General features: G+C 39.4%; 1 protein-coding gene across 1 annotated transcript in view; it reads right to left on the reverse strand.

Moving 5' to 3' along the window:
* Positions 1-7,029, reverse strand: part of ZNF462 (zinc finger protein 462) — an 85,417-nt gene extending 78,388 nt beyond the window's left edge. Inside the window, exon 1 of the mRNA XM_075210325.1 lies at positions 6,502-7,029. The gene's annotated coding sequence lies outside the window, so the exon portion shown is untranslated. The remainder of the gene's footprint in view (positions 1-6,501) is intronic.
* Positions 7,030-7,308: the final 279 nt, after the last annotated feature.

Raw genomic sequence — 7,308 nt, forward strand, 5'->3', positions numbered from 1 at the left:
CCCAAAAGTTTTTTGTCCCCCATCTCAAAAACATGGGGGTGTATATGTAAACCTAGTGAATAAATGAATTCCTACATTTAAGTGCAATCAAAGAGCAACCACCACTTAAACAAGCAGCTCCTCACTTTTTCTACTTTTTAATATCCTCCATAAAGTGACTGTTGTGTAAAACAATGGGGTTACTTATTTAAGTGGTTGCTTTCCCCTCCTGATAACAGATTTCCATTATTCTTCAAACCGTATGCCAAAAAGGATTTTCACCACTTTACTGTAAAATTAGTAAATCCTCAATCCATGGATATTAAACAATTTTTTTTCTGATCATACAGACTGATGTTCAACAGCAAGAAAACATTGACTATTAAAAGGGCCCTAAAGAGAGAGAATTTAGCGAGTGCATATATTTTAATATGTGACCAGGTAATTTTCTGCAGCATACTACACTTGCCATATAGAGACTGGAATAAGCGTTAAGGTATTAACAAGGTATTATAACTGCCTGATCAGTACCTACAAAGCACATCAGGTTAATTACTTTGTGTCAATACACTGCCTGCATTTCTGGGTCTGACATTCGCACCTATGGATGTGGCTACTCTAGCCTATACAAGTTGGAGAGTTCATTCATTTGAATGTTACTCTAGAACTGCTAAGCAGGACTGGGTGCTGCTCTAGAACTGCTATCGTTGCAAAATGGTTCCCTTTGTTTTCATAATTATGGCTGCATCTTCATATTCAGTTCCTGAAGGGTTTAATACTTTATTGTGTCTATATTAAAACATCTAAAAACTGCTTTGTTCAAAAGGAAAAAATGAAAGTTAAGAATGAATACAATCTTAACTGCAATACTATAGCAATAAAAAAATATATTGTTATTTAAAACATTTACCTAAAAATCCTTTATTCCCAACTGGAGTGACAGCTAAAGGATGTACTAAATAAAGCTCTACTGGTTCAGATAAGTGTTAAATTTGAAGTTCCTTGCTTGCACATGCTTGAAATTCATCTCTACTGTGATGATATACTGTATGTCAGGGTGACTAGGAGGAGAACATTGCAGACTCCATATAGTGATGGCTAAAGAAAAGAGTATTGCATTAGAATTTGTCCATCTTAAGCTGCTGCTACAAGCCTCTGCTAAGACAGACTGAACTTTCTCTGTGATTTACTTTCACCAAAGCTACAGCTTGTCTTCCCTCACCTATCAATATAATCCTTTATAATACTTATGATTAAAGACAGACTGTAATCAAGATACTTCAAGCTATTATCTGCTATCTGCTGTAGTTCAAAGTACAGCAGCAAATGAAGTCCCACACCATGTCTCCTTCATACAGTCTATTACATCTGACTACATTATTTCCTGATGCAGGATTCCTGCATTCTAAGCACTTCACAGAAAAGAAGATCATCCGGTTTTCTCCTCTACCCTTCCCCCATGCTTAGACCTTTCTTCTCAGCTAAGAGGCACTGCTCGGCTGAATATTTCTAGCATGTTTCAGAGAAAGGAGACACTGCTTCAAAGAGCTTTGGAAGCAGCCATTTTAAATGCAGACACTGGAAGGCTGAAGCTTGAACACAATATGGCTTCAGGGACCATTCCACTCTTATGTTGGACTCAGCAGACTGCTTGTGCAGAAATTAATGCTACTACTAGAGAATGGAATGTGGATGATAAAGTACATGCTGCACATTTTTTCCTTCTTAGAAAACTGAGTTAACCATCTCTAGGAAAACCTGCTTTCATTTTGTTAAACATTTAAGGAGGTTAGGGTTCAAATATGTTCCTTTAGAATGTAACATGAAAAATATATTTAGAAAAAAATAATCAAGAGTTAATACCAGGCAACAAAAACAAAACACGCTAACCTGAAGTAAACAATAGGTCAGGTCCATATTCCCTTTGCTCACATGGGAGTTGTATTTCTGCAGAGAGAAGACCTTATCTGACTGAACAGCTTGCTGGATTCCAAAGTCTAAATGACCTTTCTTAATTACCAGCCTTCTGTTTGCATTAGCAAATCCTGCCAACAGACACACCCTTCAACACAAAGGCTTCAACCAGAAGGTTCTCTGAAAGCTTCACTTATAGAGGAAAAGAGGGTCTTCCGCAATACAACAATTAACACCTCTATGTTGAATAAAAATTAATAATGCAATGCTTTGTGGAAAGTTACATTTTAATACTAAAGATTGGGTTGATAAATGTATGGATAACTAGTTAATTGCAATATACAATTCAATAATTTTTACATGGTAAGACAAAGGGTCTAAAACAGCACTGAGGGATCCCAAAAGATAGAGGCAATGTGCTTTAAGTAGAGACACTGGAGGAATTTTTTTTAGTGGTAGAAAATGAACCAATTGAGTGCCATAAAGTCCATGGGATTGAAGGTGGTCCAGGAGAAGAGGTGGTCAACTATATCGAAAGCAGCAGAGATGTCAAGGTGAGTGGGGAGAAGTAGGGAGCTATTGACTAGTTGTTTGTAGATTACTGGTCACCTTATGTAGGGCAGTCTCAGTGCATACTAGAGTGTGTAAAGAAGAGGGTCAAGAAATCAGTGAGTGAAGGGATAGTGGGTCAGACAGTTGTGAACAAATAATTCAAGTAGTTTGGATACAAGAGGGTGGAGAGAAATGGGAAGAGGGGAATCAACTTGGCGAGGAAGGAAGGTACAGCTTGGGGACAGAAAGAAGCCTACCCAATTCAACACCTTGCCTGTTACGGGGTCAACAAGAGATCCCACAGAAGAAAGATGAAGGGGAAGCACGGTCAAAGGGACAGAGCCAAATTCCAGACAGATTGAGGGAATTAGAGAAGAACAGGTTGTCGACGATGCTCATTTGTTACAAACAGATCTAGCATTCCAGAGTACCAGGAAAAGGGGAGGCGGGAAAGTGGATAAATTGTTGGGGAAGGGGGGGGGGGGTGGAGGTACATGATGAATGGGAAATTTAGGAGTGGAAGTAGTAATGTGGGAAGATAGTGGGGAGCAGAAAGATCACCAGAAGTAGAAGAAAGAGGATAGCGGGGAACAAAGAAAGGGAAGGGTAGAGCCAATATGCTGGCGAGAGGGTAGGTAGAGGAAAGTAAGAAGAGGATGGATTAATGAGTGCATAGAGAGGTGTCAAGAAGAAAGAGGATATGTGCAATGAGAGTAGAATGATTGGATACTAGTAGCTGAATCAGCCAGTACAATGCAGTGTAAGGGAGCAGATATTAACAGGGAGAGCACTAAATAAAAGTGAAAAAAAGAGTGGTTACACAGAATATTCACCAGAAAGTGTAAAGATTTTTAGTAAAACATTATGAACAGAAAATGTTCACCTGGGGAGCGAGTGTGAGGTACGGAGATTATCCATCACAAAAAGCATCAGAAATAAAAGGTAAAACAATTTGAGGATGCAGTTTTAGGAAGAATGGGCTGCATACAGCTGTATGAATTATGTGGCAGTACACAAAGCAGGAGCATGAGGTGGACGGAAACAGGAACTCAGTGGGCAACATTGGGCTACATAGTTTAAGATTAATAGCCTTAGTCCAGCACTGTGCTCCAATATCAATGCAAGACCATACAATATGCGAAAATTTAAGCACTTGCTCAATTGATGCATAGCAATAAGTGGCATATATTGGCACAAGGGACTCGTCTAAAGACATAAGGAGCTATAACTGGGATTTGAACTAAGTTCTTCAGCGTCTCTCTGTACCACTGGGCTTCTCTTTCTCTATGAATTAAATAAATTGCCATATGAGGCTTAGGAAGATTAGGGAGAAAAAAAAAATCAGATGGTCTGAAAACAGGTCAAGGTCAAAACAAACAAGAAGTACTAAATTGTAAGATGTAAAGGGGATCCATGGTTTAATAATATCAGTGTTCCTATAATATGGACATTAAACAAAAACTGCTTTCCTGTCCTCAATGGATTAGTGTTAAACCCTTTAATGACACTTTGCAGCAGAAACAAACATGACTTTTATGTGTAATGTCTGTATCTATAAATACTTATGCAAGTTGGAGACCATCCATAAATCCAACTTCGTCACCACATAAATTTTCTTGTTCAACTTGTCCACTACGCGCCTGCAGCACTTGGAGAAGTGTAGATATGTCTTATGCTTTGGTTTCAACTTGGACTAGCACCTGATTTAAACATCTGGTTCTATCTAAATTTCCCAGCACCTTGTTAACTACCAACTTACAGACAGTCATTTTGATCATATATGCAGAAATATGGAACATTGGTTTTAGAGACATGGGACTTATACCTCCAACAAAGTACGTTGTACTAAGGACAAAGGTTTGTAAACCTAAAGGTGCTAAAACAGTGAGCTAAATAAAGTAAAAACCTTCCTAAAACAAGAGTTAGCTACAAACTCCTTGCTATAGAAATAGCACATCTACAAAAGGGAATCTAAAGCATGTGTCCATGAGTTGTGAGTGCTCCCCTTTTTAAATTTGGTATGTTTCTTGCTTAATACTTAGCCATATGCTTCAGATCACTGTAGAACCATTTTGTGAAAATAGAGGTCATGGCTATTTAAGTCATCTAGGCCAGTGTTTCCCAACTCCAGTCCTCAATAATCTCCAACAGGATTTCTATCAGCGGGAGCAGGCGAGATAAGAAGGAAGTACACTCATGTCTCAGTGATGTCACTAGCTGTGAACGGATAGGCCGACTGATTCAGCCAACACAATGGTGCATCCATTTTGTGTATACAAGGCCCCCAATTTATGAGTATATGAGGTTGAGAATATATACAGACTAAAACAGATCTAGAACCTGGTCTTCCTTTATACATATTAAGTTGTTCAGATGAGGTGCACCTCATATGTTGGCATGTATTTTCATCTCTGGTTATGAAATGCAAAGAGCAGGTTTTTTCAGCATTGGTCAAAACACAATAGAAACTCAGAATGTGTAAATGTAATTAGATTATTTATTTTATGAGTAGCCTAAATATATACCATAACTCAATTATGATAAATGTGTTGGACACATTTGATGTTTATGAAAATAAGGAGAATTGGTTTATGAATGTACATTTATAAGTTGAATAACAGGGCTCGCTAAGGAGAAAGAGGCATATGAGTTCCAGTGTATTTGTAAATTAGGGCTGTCAGCACAACATTAGAATCAATTTATATGAATGATGTTCTTCTATAATTGTAATGTATGTTTGAAAACCAGAAATTACTGGAAGAAAATGAAATTAAATCATTTCTAAACCATGCATGTGGAAACAAATTCCAAAGAAACCATCCTAAATGTTAAAGAATTACTGCAACAAAGTCTGATGAACAAGAATATGTCATGGTAAACCATTGAGATGTTTCACAGCCCAGTTTTTGTTGCAAAGCTCCATCTCAGCTTTGTCTACTTGGAAGCCTTCTGTCCTCCATTTTCTGTTTGGACTACAGCATGACATGAGTTACATGACTCAGACCATTGCTTTCTGCAGCAACCAGTAAAGCCAGTTCCTCTCTAAACATACAATGACTTCCTTTAAACCATGCAGAGAATAAACAAGCTGATGGGAACTCCCATCTTGAAGGTTCTCCTCAAAATATAGAAATTAGTTTGCTGAGATAAACACAGTAAACAATTATGAAGAGAGAAAGGTTACCAGAAGGAGGAAGCTTGATACTTAGCATGATGGAACAGTTTTTTTTACTATGAAGTCTGGACTGAAACCAAACCAGTCTGGCTGCTAACAGATACAAAAATATATGAAAACAAAAGCTATAAGGTTTTAAATGGATCTAGAATTGCTTTGCTTTTCCCACTACATAATGTAGGTAGATGAAGTGAGGTGAGGACTTTCCATATCCTCTTTATTAATGCACAGCATGTACAGTGGCTCCCTTTCTTCTATAAGCTGACCCTCCTGAAATACCAGCCCAGAACTGCACAATAGCCCCACTTCCCTCCCTCCCAAACAAGATATTTCGACCCACAATTCAACCTTTCATGTCAACTCAGCTTAGGAGGGAAGGGTGCCAGGAGACCTCTTGATAAGCAAAGGGAGGGGTGGAGGGAAAACCCAAACCAAGCTCATAAAGAGGTCACCCTCTCGTTTTTGGTCATGCAGCCACTGAGCAATCTGTAATGTTTCAAACCCCCCACTGTGTCTCTCACTGTCTGCTACACATATATAAGTGCATGCAAACATCACCTCCTCAGTCCCTAGCTTTCTTTTTCCTTTATGCTCAAGTTCTTTTTAATATCCACCACATGGGGGTGTTTGGAAAAAGCAGAGGGGTCAATTAATGGATTCATTAATTAGCCGTCCTTCTCCTCCTCCTCCTGCCATATCTACCACCACCTCCTTTCTTCTCCAGACAGCACGCCAAAGAAGCTTCCCACCCCTCTACAATAATGTGAAAGCAACCCCAATCTGCAGATCTTAAACTCTAGTATTCTTCTGGTAGATTGATATTAAACAACAAGCAAACAATAGCAATTAAACACAGAGATGACTTCAATGCAAGAACTTACAGAGTGCTCTGGACGTTGCAGCTCCAGCCTCTTGTTGTCCTGCTCCTTCAGGTCCTGGCGTTGTGTCTATGTATGTGGAGAGATGGTGGCTCTCTGCTTGGAGTTGTTCCTTGACTCTCGTGTTGCCAGTCTCAGCAATGAAGGATTGCCATCTTCCCTGTGTTTTTCTCCTCCTCTCTCCTTCACTGGCTGCTGCTGTTGCTCTGCAGCTGCAGATGACCTGAAAGATCCGTCTCTCTCACTGAGTGTGTGTGTGTGCATGTGTCTCTGCCTCTCTCTGAATAATGAGCAACCAGAAGGGAGAGGGAGAGCGAGAGAAGACAATCTCAACCACACAAAACGCAAGAGCACCAGGGGGTGCACAAAGTCTTTCTAACAGCAAGGAAAATGTAGACATGTCTCCTAGCTCTGGAACGCGTGCTAGAAATTTTCAGCAGAGCAGTGCCTTCATTAGCTGAGATGAAAGGACAAAGCTTAGGGGGATGGGTGGAGGATAAAAACTTTTCTTTCTGCTTTTCTGTGAAGTGCTTAGAATGCAAGAGTCATCTGCACCATGTAAAAAAAAAACGCTTTGAGATGTAATGGATTGTGTTGAAGAAACATGGGGTGGGGCTTCATTTGCTGCTGTAATTTGACCTACAGCAGATAGCAACCTCTTCCACACAATCCAGTCTTGTGCTCTGAAATAAGAGCTTGAAGTATCTTGATCACTGCAGCTTGTTTTGAAAGTATCTAGTGCAAAGACTTATATTAATGGGGAAAAGACAAGCTGTAGTTTAGGTGAAAGTGTGTGTGAAAAAGAGGACA

This window comes from Mixophyes fleayi, chromosome 1 (assembly GCF_038048845.1).
Source record: "Mixophyes fleayi isolate aMixFle1 chromosome 1, aMixFle1.hap1, whole genome shotgun sequence".
Lineage (NCBI taxonomy): Eukaryota > Metazoa > Chordata > Amphibia > Anura > Limnodynastidae > Mixophyes > Mixophyes fleayi.